Genomic DNA, 18,446 nt, shown 5'->3' with positions numbered 1-18,446 from the left:
AGAAGAGGGTAGGAATTGCTAAGTTGTCAGCTGAGACTCCATAGTAAAGAGTGTGGGAAAATTCCATCTTAATGTTGGTGCTTTGTTAGGAGCAGGAGCAGCATTGCATATTCGCCCTCGGTGTTTTTTCACAAGCTTCACATATTTCCCTTCCTTTCCTATAGTTATGTGTTAAATATTCTAACCCATAAGCTAAGTCAAGAGGATCTTTTTAATTCAAATACCTTGCTGTCCAGCTGCAGCAGATTGGAAACACAAGCAAAACTGTAGACCACCTGAAGCAGATTACTATAATTGCAGCTAAGAGTTGACCATGTCAAAAAAACAAAACAAAAACTGCTGGTAGAATAGCTGTAACTTTGGCCAAAATGGGTTTGGTTCTCTACTCCCCATGGCTGTGGAGTTTTAGCACAGAAAGCAGCAGAAATAAGCTTTCAAGGTGAGTGTGTAGTATTCTATTAAAATAAAATGTTTGCTAACACAAACGCACATTAGTTTGTTCTTAAATCCAGTTGCAGAATATGGCTCTTGTATTCACCCCATGCTGAGGAAATGGGGAAATGAGCATAGAGATTTCCTCTTCGTAGTAAGAACTATTGAAGCTACTCCTATGTTGCAGGGAAAATATGGGTGTCTGCTTGGGTAAGGAGCGGGAAAGAGCACTGATGTTAGCAGATACGTGACAGATACAAATAGCTATATTTTCCTAGTGGCAGAAAGGTTTATATCACAGCATTAGAGTGGATTGCAGTATTAAAAATACCATATTAAAATAAGTTTAAAACAAATTGCAGTCAAGAGAATAGGATGGGTCCTAAAATACGTATTGCTAGTGTCAAAGACCAAAGAGGTATGTCTTCAGCATATAATGGAAACTGACTGCATAGTAAAGGTGCCAGACACACCTCTGTGGGGAGGGAATTTCTGCCACAAATTCCTTTCCTGGATCACCACCACTCATGAACCTCTGAGGGCAGTGGAACACCCAAGAGGGCCCCTCTGCTAATCGTAAGACCTAAGAGACTCTGTGGGGAAGGAGGAAGTCCATCAGATACTGGGGTCCTTTAGGGTTGTAAACACTAATGTGAGCATTTTGAATTTGGCCTAGAAGCCAGTGCAGCTGTTTAGAAAGCGGGTAATATGAGTTATAAATGGAAACCCAGTCATTAATTTGGCTACTGTATTATGGGCTAGTTGAAGCTTCTGGGTCCTCTTCAAGAACAGCGCCATGTAGCGTGCATTGCAGTTTAGAAGTTACCAGAGCATGCAGTATGGCAGCCAAATTGTCTCTGTCCAAAAGGAACCTGTCCAAAATTGATTTGGGCTGAAGCATCTGGATTTTACTCATTTTACATATAGACTAATCTGTGTGTAGCGAAAATTATAAAATATTATTCAATAAAAAGTATAAATTTAAAAAGGCCATTTTGTGATGGGAGGGAATGCTTCCTTCTCCTATGCTGGGTTTTTTTTTGGGGGGGGGGAAGGAATTGCATTCAGACATAATTATGCATAAGTGCTAGTTAGTGCATGAAGGGGTTAAAATTACAGAGTTGTGTTCCTAGACTCAGTTCAACTCCCCACTTTCTCCAACAAGGGAGAAAGTGAAGCTTTTTCTTCTTGTTCTCCATTCATCTTTTCCCTGTGCCAGTAACTGATCAAGGAGGACTTGCCTAAGCAACCTCCAAGCTAAGAGCATGTGTTTGAATCTATCTTTCTGTATGTTCTACCCTGTCTGTGTTCTCCTTGCTGCTGCTTGTATAAACGCATGAATCTGACCTTTGGAATGTTTTGTAAGTAGCAGTGTGTGGTCTGCTCTTTGCAAGAGGGGCAGACTAAATGGGATATGCAAAAGGTTTAACAGCATACATTCCTAATGCTTCACCTTGCTGCTTGACTTCATGAATTTAAACTCTGCTACTAGGGCTCTCTCCTGCTGAAAGGTGCATTTAGCCCTGTGTTTTGAATCCAGGCACTCAGCCAATTATTTTATTTATGCCCCCCACGTGTGTCACAGAGATTTCTATTTCTCCCACACACAAATTTGAGATTGTAATAACTTTATTATTCTCCCTACAAGGTTACTGCACTGAGATCCAACATGGCTAGGTGATCGGTTCATGACATAGCTAATGCAGCATGGTTTTAGTTCATTGCATACTCTCATCTGAAGCCCAAGAACCAAAATCCACCTTAAGGCCCCCCCCCCCCCCCCAATAACAAAGATTAAATCTAATGCTTTACCTGGTACAACTTGTTTAGCCAGCTGGCTGTATGCAAATGGAATTAAGATGTCACAGAACAGATTCAGGTTCAATATTAGGAGCAACTTCCTAAAGCATTAGAGCCCGTGAGCAGTGCGAAAATTTGCATAGGGATGTTGAGGAATTTATTCCTGTGTCAGGCCTTTGAGAAGGGTCTAGATGGTCTTTCAGAAGTGCTGTACGTTTTAAGTTTTCTGCTTCAAGGTAACGATGGCCTCACCTCTTCCCTCTGTTCCTGCCGCTGACTTGAGGCTCTAAGAAGTGCTTCAAATGTCTTATCAGGAGCTGAAACAACATTACAAATGAGTGATGAAAATTCATGCCGGTGCACGCACTATCAAGGCCTTTTAAACAGAATTTATTGTAGCTTTGCTTACTCATATGTACAGCACTTGTAAATAACTTTTTTGCAGACCCCATTTAAGGTTCTCCCCTTTAAAAAAAATGGTGCGAAAATGCTTCACCTACCGCAGGGCTTGTTTATTATAATTATTTTCTATACCCCCCTTCATCTGAAGATCACAGGGTGCATTACAGTACAGAAACATAAAAATACATACCATAATAACAAACAAAAACAATAGACCCTCCCCCAGTTTAAAAGGCCATGGATTGTTTAATTACGTAACCAAGGCCTGAGAGAAGAGGAATGTTTTTGTTGGGTGTCCAGGTTTAGGTTTAATTTTTGTGTGTTTGATTACAGAATTTTCCCAGTGCTAAGGTTGTTAATGATTCTATATAAAATTGTGGTTTTGTTTTTTTAAAAAAATTAAAAAGTCTTAAAAGTTGCAGTATTTTTAAAATGTTTGCACGTGCACTTTGTGTTTCCCTTACCCGTCTGATATTTTGGTTTTTCTCTAATTCCAACCCTCCCTTTAACTATTTCCAGGACAATTTCCTCCCACTCCCATCCCCTTTATTGTCTCTTTTTTCTATCCTTCTCTAACAAGCCCTGCTGTAACTTATATTTTCTTTGTTCAGGTTGCAAAGGGTTTTTTTGCTCCGATGGCTTCTTTCTTCCCCCCCGACCAAAAAACAAAACATCACAATAGTGCAGTTCGGTAATTTTAAATTCTGAACATAACTGTCATCCAGACCACATCTCTAGATAGTAATGCTTATTACTTCATTCATTTCAAAATGTGGTTACGCCAGTGTGGCTGCCTTTTCATATCCTCATTCTCATTTTTCTGCCCCAAAGCCAAGCCACCTGATGGTATCAAAGCTGGTACACTTGAGTTGTTAACCTGGAACACACCATCCTCCAGTTTCTAATATATGATACCAACCTTAGCCTTCTAAACTTATGAGGGAAGAGAAGCTGGGGGAAATACCAGACTACCTTATGGAACAGTGTCTAAAGCTTAAAGCTGCCACTCCATTGCTTTTCTGCCATCGTGCTGAACAATGGTTAATGACCCCAAATAGAGAAACTGGACTTATTGTGCAGAAAATGGATAAAGGTTACTAATAAGATATTTCAAGGGCAGTTATAGGCATGAAAATATTTCCTGCCTGGCCAGAGATTCCACTGCTACAACTTTTCCCATCACTGTATCTTTGATGCAAAAAAGTTGTACTGTACCAGCTATCAATACATCCCACAAAACATATTGATATACAAAAAACATCCCACAAAACATATTGATATCTGAGCGGATGCACAAGATTCCAGACACTCACCCAGTTGGGCAAGCAAGGCACAGCAGAGACTAGTGACTTTAAGAAATAGGATTTATCTACACCAGGCATCCCCAACCTTCAGCCCTCCAGATGTTTTGGACTACAATTCCCATCATCCCTGACCACTGGTCCTGTTAGCTAGGGATCATGGGAGTTGTAGGCTAAAACATCTGGAGGGCTGCAGGTTGGGGATGCCTGATCTACGCGTATTCACACTTGGATCTACTGTGGAGGGAGTTCAGAGCATTACATCTTAAAATGCCATTTAGATCCAGTGACTGTTCATTTTTAAATTTGCCATTAAGAGCTAGAACTTAGTGTTTTGTCCCCACTTTTTGCCTCAGTTCTTCAGGCCGCCTTCCTGAAAAGCTTAGTAAAGCCACAAAGATCTGCCCTATATTTCCTCCTGTGAACACAGAAACAAAGACTTCATTCAGCTTCTCTGCAATCTCCTTTTACTTCACTTGCACACCTTTGACTTCTTTGTTGTTCAAAGATCTAATTGCCTTCTTGTTTTCCTACTTTAATATTATATAATTGTGGGACCTAATATTTTAAGTGATGAGGGGCATATATGTGTGTGTGTCATCTCTTATTATCTGGTTGCATATATTTTGTCTGAGTTAGTGTCCTTTTTTGTTCCCCACATTTGGACAAGGCTCCCATTTTCTAAAGAAAGCGTTCTTTCCCCTCATAACTTCTTTGCTCCTTAACCTTGCTGGCATCCTCTTGGCCCTGGGGGTATGTTTCCTAATCTGTGGCATAAATTCTAGATGAGCTGCTATTATTGAAGTTTTGAATAATTCCCAAGCATTCTGGAAAGATTTTACCCTCTCAATTTGCCTTTTCAATTCCTCCCCTTTTTTTAACCAATCCCCTCATGGTTGAGAAGCTTCCTTATCTGAGCACCAGAGATGAGGAACCACCAGCTACTGAACCATCCTGCTTTGTCTGGATCCACACCTGGCTCCTCCCAGCATCCCTGCATCACACACACATCATGCATATGTCATAACTCCCCCCCCCCCAATCTTCTGCTCAGTTGGCACCTCTGAACCTAGCAAAAACTGTGAGGGAAGGTGCAAAGCAGGGGGAGAGACCTGGAGGGCTGCATTTGATTGGCTCTTGAGCCTGAGGTGCCTCATCCCTGACATGTATTGCAGGGAGGTATTATAAAAGACACTGCTGGGAAAACAAGTTAACGGCTGCCAGGGAAAAAAAAGTGGTAAAAGAAGCAAGAAAATAGGAAACCTCCATTTGACCATATGAGGAGGAGTGGTTACAAAATGTTATTAGATAATATAATCTTAAAGTGTGCCAGGAGAGGAGAACATAAATTGACGAGGGATTTTTGTGCCAGAGTGCTGAACGCCTGGGGTGACCATTATGCAACACCATGGGTTCTGTGAGCTAAAAATCTTTTAAATAAAATCATTTAAGTAATAACATAAAGAAAAAAGTGGCTGCCTGTCTTTTCCACCCTCTGCAGCTGCTATTAGGGAAGGAGTTATAGTGGTAAAAGAGAAAGGAGGTCTCCCCCAGGCTGCAGTTCCCGTCCAGTTGGATGTCGGCCACTCCTTTCATGATTGCTTTTAATTATAAAAAAAGAGAAAGGTCTGATGATGGATCTCCCTCATCCCATGTAACCTGGCTCTTCTTAGCTGAACATCTTAGCAAATCAGGGATTTCTCATCCATCCTTAAGGTTATTCACACACAAGACCATGAGAAGATCCTGCAGGATCAGGCCAAAGGCTTAGCTAGTCCAGCATCCTCTTCTCCAGTGACCAGCCAGATGCCTATGGGAAGCCCATCGTCAGGACTGGGATGCAACAGCACTCTCTCCACTTATGATTCCCAGCAACCAACATTCAGAGGCATATTGCTTCTGCCGATTGATTGATTGATTGATTGATTGATTGATTGATTGCATTTGTATTCCACCTTTTTCTCTAAGGAGCTGAAGGTGATGCACCTGATTCTCTGCTCCCTCATTGAACCCTGCAGTAGACAAGGCTGTGAGACAGTGATGGAGCCAAGGTCACCCAGTGAGCGTCATGGATTTGAACCCTGGCCTCCCAGATCCTAGTCCAACACTCTAAACCCAGTGTTTCCCAAACTTGGGTCTCCAGCTGTTTTTGGACTACAGTTCCCATCGTCCCTGACCACTGCTCCTGCTAACTAGGGGTGGTGAGAGTTGTAGTCAAAAAACAGCTGGAGACCCAAGTTTGGGAAACACTGCTCTAACCACTACCACACTGACTCCCTATGGAAATAGAGCAAAGTCATTCATTGATTGCCTTATTTTCCATTAATTTGTAGAATCCTCTTTTAAAGTCATTCAAGTTGGTGTACATCACACCTTCCTTCATTCTTGAACAGATCTTTGCAACAGCTCCTGAATGCAAGTAGCTTTTGCTTCCTGATATGATTGGCCATGAAATTTGTAGGATGATCTGGACTAGCCAGCTTATTGTCTCCCACATTCCTTCACCTCCCTTGCTCTACTCTTACAGAGTAGGTGTGGTGACCCAAGATGGACATATGTTGCATCAACAGTGTGAGAGTACATATATTCAGTGTTCAAAGATTCACTTTAAAGGTCACTTTTGCTGCTTGCATGGCCTAATGGGCTTGCTGCATTAGAACCATGGGTAAAAGTGTGTGTGTGTGTGTGTGTGTGTGTGTGTGTGTGTGTGTGTAATATAAATATAAGTGGGTGGTGCTGTGGTCCAAACCACTGAGCCTTGGGTTGGTGGTTCGAATCCCTGTGTGTGATGGGGTTAATTATTGTTGCTCAGTCCCAGCTCCTGCCAACCTAGCAGTTCGAAAGCACGCCACCCCCCAAAAAAGTGCAAGTAGATTAATAGGTACCACTCCAATGGGGTTAATAGGTACCACCCGGGTGGCGCTGTGGGTTAAACCTCAGTGCCTAGGACTTGCCGATCGCATGGTCGGCAGTTCGAATCCCCGCGACGGGGTGCGCTCCCGTTGCTCGGTCCCAGCGCCTGCCAACCTAGCAGTTCGAAAGCACCTCCGGGTGCAAGTAGATAAATAGGGACCGCTTACCAGCGGGAAGGTAAACGGCGTTCCGTGTGCTGCGCTGGCTCGCCAGAAGCAGCTTGTCACGGTAGCCACGTGACCCGGAAGTGTCTGTGGACAGCGCTGGCTCCCAGCCTATAGAGTGAGATGAGCGCACAACCCTAGAGTCTGGCAAGACTGGCCCGTACGGGCAGGGGTACCTTTACCTTTACCTTTACCGATGGGAAGGTAAATGGCTCTGGTGTCGGTGTTCCGTTGTGCTGGACACATGACCCGGATCAACTGTCTGCAGACAAACGTCGGCTCCCTCGGCTTTAAAGCGAGATGAATGCTGCAACCCCAGAGTCGTTCACGACTGGACTTAACTGTCAGAGGTCCCTTTACCTTTAAGGAAGAGTATGGATTTCCCTACTCCTGCATAATATTGCCTGCAGCAAGGTTATTTCCTCCCATCTTCAGGTGCTCAAAGGCTAATTAGCACATGAGGCTGGTGTCAATCTGTCCACTTAGGCACAATGCATGCATCTTACATCTCACCTGCTCTAGGAGTTTCTCAAGCAATCCAAATATCCCTGCAAGCAGCTATCCATAGTATGTGGTGTCGTATCTTTTGCAAACAGTACCATTAAAAAAACATGTGACCTGATTCCAACCAATACAGCAGAATCTGGAATAAGTGGAACATAACAGCTGTCCGATTGGAATCCTCAGATGTGGCTGTTTATCATTCTAGATAGCTAAGTCCCCTATTTGTCTCTCCCCCCCCCTTTCTCTGCAGAGAGCAAACATGCTCTGTACACACTCTCACTATCCTTCTGACTTTGTCTTTTTGACATTATGGGGAATTATTTTTCTCTCTTCAGAAGTCACAGCCGGGAGTTCTATAATTAGTAGGTATTGACCAAAGCATTAATGCATGGCTTTGTTTTTTAAATGAGCAAGCTTTGATTTTCCCTTCCCCTCATTAAGAATGTGGTTAACGCACGTAGCCTTGAGCTATCCCGATCAATCTCGAGTGAAAGGACTTGGAAGGCCATCAGTTATGAACTGTAATTTCTCAGCACTGTTCTCCCCACTTTGAATCAATCTTGCTCTCTGATGTCTATATTATAAGCATGAAGTGGTTTAATTGTCCTGCTCCCTCCTGCCTGGAATCTTGGGAGTTTGCCTTTTTGTGAATGAAATGAATCGAAGGACCTCAGCACACACACATTGCTGCAAGGCTGAGAGTTCCTTGTAGTGATAGTAATGGATAAGTCCCTTTTTATCTTTATCGCATAATCAATTGATAGAATTCACTGCCACAGGGTGCGGTACACAGCTTGAAAAGGGGATAGACAAAAAATTCATGGAGGATAAATGTGTCAATGGCTGCTTGGCCATGATGGCCACACTGTGTTCAGATGTCACTGAATGTCAATTACTTGGGTTGGGTGGGGGCACAACGGTGAGAGAGGCCAGTTGCCTCCATGCTCTGTTTGTGAGTTTCCTGAAAGCACCTTGTTGGAAATTGCAGGAAGCAGGATGCCAGCCTAGAAGATGAATCTTTGGCTTTATCCAGTGGGGCTTTTCTGATGCCATTGGCTTCTATGTAGAGAATGTGCCTGAAGTCAATCTCTATTTGTTACTTCTACAAGGGTGCCCTTGTTTTGTAGGTGCAGGCAGCTTCACAATTTATCTTCAACACCTCTTTGGAGCAGCTGACGTGGCACTAATTAGGACTTCTGCTGCAATCGTGCCTTAGACGAGGTGCCATGGTGCAATTTCCAACTGTGGTCATTTGCCAGTGTTTCCTCCATCCCAAGTGATGGGCTCACCAAAGCTGGGAGGTTAGGAGTAGGTTGGTGAGGAGGCAGGAGTGGGGCACTTTGCTAATTGCTGTTTGTGGGTGCTTTGGATGCTCTGGTAAACACCATTGTGCCCCAGCCCGTTTCACTGCCAACCTGATCTTCAATCCATTTGTTTACTCAACAGTGGGGTGAGTAATAGGGTGGTTTGCTTCGCCAGAGCCACACCAGGCAGATTCAGAGTGACTCACTGCAGCTTGAGAAGACTTGCATTGCTTCCTGGGCTACCAGAAAGATGCAATAATTATCACTTGGTGATGGAACATGTGCGGGATCACATGTAGAGCTGGGTGAGCAGCCAGGCAAAGCGCTATTCCAAAAGGAAATGCTGCATGTAAGGCACCAGGAATGCATTAATCATAGGGACAAAAGTCAAGTTGGGGCACTTTCCCTCGCAGTCAAGCCTCAAGATGCTCAAAGAGACACCTGAGGCTCCAGCACTGGGTCAGGGGACCTGCAGCCCTCCAGATGCTTGGGACTTCAACCCACAACAGCAACAGCTCCAGCCAGTGGCCCCAGAGTTCAGGGATGATGGGAGTTGTATTCCAGCAATATCTGGAGGGCCATAGGTTCCCCACCCTACCATAGTGGGCTTTTTATAGTGGGAAAGCTGGAGTGCAATAGACAGGAATGTCAATGAATGAAACACTTCACTCACATCCGCTGTAAAATGCAGAGTCCTGGCCAGAAGGTCATGGCAGTCCAGCACTTGCGATTCACCGTATGGCACTGTGTTTCTCCAGCTGTTTTTGGACAACAGTTCCCATCATCCCTGACCACTGGTCCTGCTAGCTAGGGATGATGGGAGTTGTAGTAGTCCAAAAAACAGCTGGAGGCCCAAGTCTGGGAAACAGTGGTATGGAATGGCATGACTTTGAGATGGGCAGGCCTTGAATGTGATCATAGCTGTATGATGTCCAGTGACTGATTTAGATGTATACAAGAAGGGCAGCTTTTCACTTACCTGACAATTCCAGCATTATTATCTGGGGTGGGGGAATGGATAGAGTTTCCACCTTTATGCTAAATGCTGGATGCAACAACTCAGAAAAGGTTTGATTTTGAAAACACACAGGCGAATCCACATAATTCCATAATATGTATGTGAGCTTGCGTGTGTGTTAAATATGTGAACATGGGCGAGGGGATTATTTGCTTGTTAACATTTGGATTTGGCAATCGTGGAGAAGTGATTTCCTAGCCACGGCTGTATTAATTTATATAATGCAACTGACTGACTTCCTAATCTGTCCGTGCTTTACCCAGCCAATGAAGCTGCGAGTGATGTCATGCTTGTAACTTGATATCCCTGCTGGGAGGACCTGCAAGGCTGGAGCGCCTGTGTTTGCGAATTGGGATTAGCTCAGTGCCACTAGGAGAGAAATCCTCCCACTTTGTTCATCTGATTTGCAGGCAATGTTTATTCCTCCAAGGGCCACCAAACCCTGTCCCTAGACGCTGCCCTTAAGGCTTCTGAGACTGGCAGCAGCTGTTACCCCAGCTGCAGGCTCCTGACTCCACTGTTTCAGCATTGCCGTGTCTGAAAAACTTGCTAGTCTTGCCTTCACACTCTTCTCTTCCTTTTTCTAGCTGAGCAGGAAGAAGAAGCCTTCCAGAAAGTGTGACTGTTCAATCTCAGTGTTGCAGAGGTGGAACAATCTCACTTCCATCACTAAATAAAGAACAAATAGCACAAGGTGAAAGAATAATATATATGTATATATATATAATGGGTGCCCCATTTATGGCAGGATTGGGGACAATGGTATGAGCGGGTTTACACTGCAGGATCTTTGTGCTCCTACTATTAACTGTAACAAAAAGAAGTGGAAGATATGATGTACACAAGCTCTAGTTTGCAGTGCAGAATGATGCAGAGCTGGGATACCGTGCATAAATCTCCCTGGTCTCATGTCTGTTGAAAGGCATCCAAATAATGGATCATGATAGGAGTTTTCCTCCCCCATCGGGGTCCCCCTAGTGGTGTTAGGCTTAACCTTCACTAAATCAAGAGGCAAGGTCCTGGGAGCAAGGCCAGGTGGGTTGCAGGCAGCAGGCATCAATGAAGCGGGGTGGGGCAGATCAAGGCAGAGGAGAAGACCAAGAAGAATCATTGAATTGTAGAGTTTGAAGGGACCACAAGAACCATCTAGTACAACCCCCTGAATTGCAAGGATCTTCCACCCAACGTGGGGCTCGAACCCATAACCCTGAGATTAAGAATCTCATGCTCTACGGAGTCCTGTTATTGCTCAGAATGGAGAGGAAGACTGGCCAGGAAGTTTTTGTAGGATTCAAGGAGACTCTTCTAGCATTATTCCTCTGCAAACGGCTTCTTGTCACGTCTGGCTCTTTGGGTTTGTAGTTCCCTGCTTGGCCAGAACTTGGCAGTTGCACATAGCCTGAATTTTTGTTCTATGCATCTTCCAAGTCCTATATTTAGTGGGCTTGAGTCCTCCTAGCAACAGGTTGTTGTGGCCGTGCACAGGATGAAAACTATCATCAGCCAGCAATATTGTTTAGGGCAATCGTATTTGGAAAACAAGTTTGATATCGTTTTGAGGAGCACAACGCTATGTGTGGAAAAGATAAATACCAGTTAAGTGCTCTGCGACTTCCTCATTACACTATATTAAACCATGAGGTCTCGTCGGAATGTGCTCGGCAACCAAAGGATGAAGCAACAGCTCTGTAAGGAAAGCTTGTGGCATTTGGGACTTTTTAGTTTTGATAAAAGGTGAGTAAGACATCGTAGGAGTTTGTGAAGTTATGCATGGCATGGAGAAAGTAGATAGAACCAAGTTTTTGTCCTGCTGTCATAACACTAGAATGGGTGGACCTCTAGTGAGGCTGAATGTTGGAAGATTCAGGATGCATAAAAGAAGGCACATAGTGCATAGTCTATGGAACTCCCTCCCACAGGAAGCAATGATGGCCGCCAATTTGGATGGTTTAAAAGAGGATTAGATAAGCTCATGCAAGATATGGCTGTCAGTGGCTACTAGTGATAATGACTATGCTCTGCCTACATGGTCAGAGATTGAATACCACTTGCTGGAAACTGCAGGAGAGAAGAGTGCTCTTGTGCTCAGGTCCCGCTTGCAGGTTTCCCACAGGCACGGCAGGCTCTTCTTATGCCTGGGAATAGACCCAAATTGATTGAAATCCTTGGTAAATGTTTCCCATGACTAACTTACTGAAACTGATGGAACTTAAGCACAACTAAACTGCTCTGAGGTTTACAGTATCTTTGAAAAATGGAGGTTCGTGTCAGAATAGTCATATTGCAATAGGAGAATCCTAACTCTTCTTCAAAAGAAGGTCAGTTGTTTTCCTGCCCCTATCCTGACTTGGAAAACATACAGAACAATTACCCTAAGAATAGATTAACAAAAGAGGGCCTATAAAGTCAGCAACTAATTCTAGGGAAACCTCTCAATGACTATCTAGGATTATTTGAGTTTTAAAATGGATGAGACCAGGCCTGCAATGACTTAATTCAAGTATGTTTAAGTCCATGAAAGCTGGTTAAGAAACTTAAAATTATGTGCTTTGCAAATTCCTATTTTCACTACAATTTTCAAAAATGCATTTTTCATGTTGCAAGATTTGGCCATTTGGGGATCTTGTTTGTTTTCCCATTTCTTCTGCTCCCTATAATATAAGCCATATCTTCTGTCCAGAAGGAAGAGCTCTTGGGGACTCCAGAGCTCCCTTCCCTACTATTCCCAGCAGTTTGATGGATAGCATGCCTGGCCTGAGCCATTGCAACACCTTTCTGCTACGTTCTTTCTTTATTCCTGGACTTGACTAATGTTAGCACAAGAAGCCTGCCTTTCTTCCAGCTATATTTGTTGAAACCACACGTCCATGATTCATTGTACCACACTTTAGCATGAAGATGTTGGAAGCCTCCTCTAATTAGCACTTAGCTTGGATTATAAAAGGGGTGATTTAAGGTAATTCATGCTCAAACCTGGAGGCTAGGGGCAGGTTTGCACATTTGGGTGTGGGCACCACCTACATTTGGGTTTAGGCAATTATGGTTTGAATTCAGTGTAGGTAATGTAACAGACATAAGTTTCTGACCTCTCCTGAAATGCATGCTGTACACAAACCCATCAACTGGCAATTATCTTACAGTACTACTTCCGCTGGCAAAAGGGATCATTAGGATTAATTGATGCATCATTTTTGGTCTTAGGTTATTTTTCTGTTCACTTTTTAGCTGATCCAGACTAGCACCAGGGGATGCGGAGAGGGACAGGAAGCTTCAAGACATGCCCCCAATATGGATGAGCTAATATTTACTCTTGAAACAAAAAAGCCACTCATTTAGTAATTACATGAATGCCATATTTCATTTGGCTTCAAAACTGATGAGTGTAATGTATTTTCCTAGGATCCATGCAAATGCTAGACTCTGAAGTGTAATGTTTGACAGTCATGGGCATCTTAAACATCAAGGCTCATTCATTAGGCTTGTTCAAAGCTATACTAAGAACCCTTTGTTTGTCCCTAATACAAGGACTCAGTTGAAAGGGATCCACTTCCTTTTGTGCTGGATCAACAGTGAGCTAGTTAATGTTTTAGTTTGACGATTATTGAAATGAGTGTGGTTTCTGCACATTATTATTGGCTATTGGCCAGATGTAAATTCAGTTTGGCTAGTCAAGAGAGGATTAGCCCATTTTTAGGTTGCCTCTCCAATAACTTTGAGCTGCTGTACATTCAGCTGGCAGTTGAACAACACAGTGCGTGATATTGTGCTTTAGGAGACCCTGTTCTCCTAGCAAAGCCAAACAGCTTCTGTAGATGCAGCTGGAAAAGAATCCAGTGGTAAACATTCACTCACTAAATAATCGTTTTGAAATTACTCATACTTAAATTTTCTAAGACAATGTATCTAAGGTGCCCAATGTATCTCCCAGTTACCTGGGAGAAAGTTTCACCAAGTCCAGTGGGATTTAACTCTGAATAAGGATTACCCTGTAAATTATTTTTAATCATCTACAGATAAATATCCTACAAACAAGCACCTGTTGCTGTTGGTTGTTCTAGTCTTCTGTGATCTCATATCCTTTATATTCAAAATGGAGAACCTGTGGGCATCCACTCCCATCATCTCTAGCCAGGGCTTTTTTTCAGCCCGAACTTGCTGGAACTCAGTCTGGCACCTCTCAGGTGGGCACCACTGGCATTATAAGAGAACAAGGGAGGCATTCATGGTGAGTTCCGGAACCTCTTTATCTAGAAAAATAGCACTGTCTCTAACCATTGGCTATTGTGGCTGGGCTGATGGGAATCCAAGAATATATGGATGGACACAAGTTTCCCACCTTTGCTTTATATTTGCATTAAATGAAAAATGTTACAACCCGGACAGGTTGGCAGGGAATCGCCCAACATAATAGATAAGCAAGATGGCTAACCTAAAAGTAATTACATTAAATGTGAGGGGGTTGGGAAACCCCATCAAAAGAAAACGCATCACCTCATGCAAAAATACCATAAATGAAAAATGTTCAATTAAACTGTGTGTGTATCTGAAACCCCAGCTTTCATTTTTAACTAATTTGTATAGTGCAGATGCTAGTCTCTCTGTGAACTCTCCCTTATGTTACAAGATGTCTTGTAAATTCTTTCTTTCTTCCCTTTTTTAGCTGAAATGACGATCTTTTCCACCAGGCCGCAGAGTCTTGGTGAGCTCAGTCTCACCTGCGGCTGAGAAGCAAGAAGATAAAATGCCATGAGCCGGTGTTTGCAGAGGGTGAGTGACAAAGAGACCATGACGCAAAACTCCTATGGTTGTTTAATCAAGATTTCCCTGTTTCATGTAGGTTCTTGACATGCTTGTACTCTTTTCAGTTTGTACTGCACGCAATATTACTTCACCCTGTTCACTTACTCTTAAGTGACTTAGACCGAAGTGGGGGAATAGAGAAACGGTAGTTTGAAGAGAGAACAAGAGTTTTGAGAGAGAAGGAGAGGGTTTTCGTTTTAGGCTGCTGAATATATTTAGCCTTTAGCCCCGATTCAGTTTGAGCCATTGCTTGGAAAGCTTACTTTATTATTTGTTTTAAAGGTATTTACATACCAACATATCATAAGTTGAAATTGTAGCATGGCTTTTCAGATAGGTAAAATGGTGACTATAATGGCCACAAATCAAACACAGAGTTAAGTGTGAGGATATATCCTGTATACACACACACAAACACACACACTGTTCCCCAGAAAATTATAGCACCTACTTTCAGGTGTAATGCAGAGGATTACTTTTGTTTTAAATCAGTGAGTTTAGTTAATCTGAACTAGCTTGTTCTATGCACTGGTTTGACCATTGTACAAAGGTTGTGTAGAAGGAAGGAGATGTGTTTTGCTATGTGAAGAAAAGTATAATTCCTAATTGCATCTTCTTCCCAAAGTCCCAAACAATTCACTGGAGTGGTGAAATTGTGCAGACAAGATTGGAAGCCTCTGTCAGCCTCATGAACTTCATTCTTAATGAACACTGCATCTCCTTTTCCTTTTAGAAAAGCTACATACATGGGTCCATATGTGGTTGTGTTAGGATGGACAGATGAAAAAGAGGGCAGGGGTGCCTCACCTTTTAATTGTAATATTTCAGAGCCAAATACATACACACACACAAAGAGAGAGAGAGAGAGAGAGAGAGAGAGAGAGAGAGAGAAATGAATGTGAGTACCAGGGTTATTGGCAGCTGTACTCAAAGGTATTACTCCATCCTCTTTGTGCTAGAGAGTACTAGCCATGATACTTAGGCTGGATTCCTGGGCACTTTTCCCCATCCAAGCAATTGCTTGATTGTGGTGCGGTGCAAATCCAGAGCGCATGTGAATTGCACTTGAAGATCCACCAGGATGGAGGCTGCTCCTTAAACCACCACTACTCCTGTTTCAGCAGTGTCTACGCAGGAACTCATTATTCATGATTTCATCTTGCTACTTAAAATGCGTAATAGCTCAAAGGTTCCGTTGATGGATTTCTTCCAGCTCTTTGATGAGCCAAAGATAATTTCTCCATGTTCTCCCCTAACCAGTCCCCACTCCCTGTTTGTTGTTTAATGTTTACACTTGTGCTACATGTCTCTACTAGACTGGAAGATCCCCAGGGCAGGGATCTTATCATATTTGTCTAAGTAGCATGCACACCCATGAAGTGATAGATAGTATTTGCAGCTGCAAAGCATGGTGGAAATTGCTACAGTGGAGTAAGCATATATGTTGGCTTTGTGTGTAATACCCCAGACTTTCGGTCCCTGTCAACTGAATACTCCATTGAAGCAAACAGAAATCTCTGCACAGCAATCTGGCACTCAGCAATCTTTTCCCACGTTATTTGATTGACATGGACAGAAAATTGCCTTTCCAAGCTCTTTGTACCTGCTTCATGTTTCAGAAATCAAGCCCAAGCATAGGAGTAAGGACATCTGACTATATAAAGTGCCTTCACTTTCCCAGTCTTTTACAGCTTCCTCTTCCCCAGAACACCTTCAACAAAATTATATCTTCTGCGGACCAACATATTTGAGTAACTTACTATTACTACTACCATACACAGCATTTTAATTTGCAAAGATTACTACTGCTGCTTTTGCCATCCAAGTACATGGCACTTTGCAGTGCAATGTGGGCACAAACAAAAACAGGTTCCTGCCCTTTTACAGTCTTTGTGTTGAACCCTACAAAGTACATAATTGCCACTTCTATTGTACAGGTGGGGAATTGTGACAGCATGGCTTGCTGAAGGCCACACTACAAACCTCTGATGAAGTTGGGACTTCAGCCAAGGTCTTCCATGACTAAGACTAATTCCCTCGTTCTCCCCTCTCTAAGCCTAAGGGCAGGATAGCCAACACAGTGCTGGACTACAAGCTCCAGATATTATTGGGCTACAGTTCCCATAATCCTCTGACCATTGGTCATCCTGGCTGAGGCTGGCAACATCTGGGGGGCAGCACATTGGCTACACCTGCTCATACCCCTTCTCCATGCATAAGAGGAGCCCTGCTCCATTGGACCAAAGATCCAACTTTTCATGAGTAAGCAAACAGACCCTTCTCTGAAAATCCCACGCACAGGGAACTGAAGGCAATGGTCCTTCCTAGCCGTTGCTCCCCAGTGAGTTGTATTCAGTGGCATGCAGTAACTATAGGAACTTACGCAAATTTGGTGTTTCCTCTTCTGCTTACCCTACCTCCTTTTCCCTCTTGTGTCTTCTTTCGGATTGTAAGCCTGAGGGCAGGGACTGTCCTGTTTCTTATTGATCTGTAAGCTGCTCTGGGACCTTTTTTTGGCTGAGGTGCAACTGTGTAAATAGAAGAAGAAGAAGAAGAAGAGTTTGGATTTGATATCCCGCCTTTCACTCCCTTTAAGGAGTCTCAAAGCGGCTAACATTCTCCTTTCCCTTCCTCCCCCACAACAAACACTCTGTGAGGTGAGTGGGGCTGAGAGACTTCAAAGAAGTGTGACTAGCCCAAGGTCACCCAGCAACTGCAGGTGGAGGAGCGGAGACGCGAACCCGGTTCCCCAGATTACAAGACTACCGCTCCTAACCACTACACCACACTGGCTCTCGATAATAGATAATGCAGAAACATGAAGGCTCCATGCAGCTATCATAATTAATAGCCAGCTATTGTTAGACGGGTATCCTTATTCTCTTCAGTGGAGACAATGAACACACCCTTTTCATACCGTGAGCTGCTTCCTCCTTGGATGCAGTTGATGGGAGATGGCAGTGTGCACAGTACTTCTGCAGACCAAAGTGATGCTGAGCTACTGTTCACCCAAGAACCAAAGGATGCATGAAGATCTTTCCTTTCACGCAGATTGTCAAGGCCACTTCAACTTCATATTGACATTAGTTGATGCTGGAAGGACCTATTCTGGAGAATTATTTAACTCTCCACTTCAGATTACCTGAGTCAAAGCATTTTTTTAAAAAGGCACAGCAACTGAGATGTTTCTGCAGTATGGCAGCCCCTCCCCCCTCCCTAGATGTCTCTTGTGTATTTAGAGCAGAAGTGGGGAACTTTTGGTCCTCCAGATGCTGCTTAACTACAACTCCCATCAGCCCCAGCAAGCATGGCCAATGTCCATAGATGATGGAAACTGTAGTTCAGCAATGTGCGCATCGCCAAAGGTTCCCCACACTTGATTTAGAACAAAATGACAAGCACAAATTCAATCATGACAAGAAAAAAACAGCCTATTGGTCTAGGAGGGGTGTATTGGGTATTAGAGGTAGTACCTCCAGTGGGGGAACATGTCAAGCTCCTTCTTTGGCCTTATCCTGCACTCAGCTCTCACCTGTGGCTCCTAGAAGCTGTCAGCATGTGACAGCAGCCACACCCCGGGAAAAAGATTTGACTGGCTGGCTAAACCAGGTGAGGGTAGCCAATGGATCTCAAACCTTCAGTGAGCTAGGGACTTTCCCTGCCTACAAAGTGAGTTAGGGACTTTCCCCGCCTACAAAGACAGGCTGCAGCATATTGAGGGGATGAGAGCAATAGTGTGTCCAACAGGGAAGAAGGCAGTTTCTCACTAGCATAGCTGGGGGGACGGGGTGCACTGGGCGGCCACTTA

Source organism: Podarcis pityusensis (genome assembly GCF_964106645.2).
Source record: "Podarcis pityusensis genome assembly, chromosome: 9".
Classification (NCBI taxonomy): Eukaryota; Metazoa; Chordata; class Lepidosauria; order Squamata; family Lacertidae; genus Podarcis; species Podarcis pityusensis.
The sequence above is the reverse complement of the archived record's forward strand: the minus strand, read 5'-3'. Positions refer to the sequence as shown.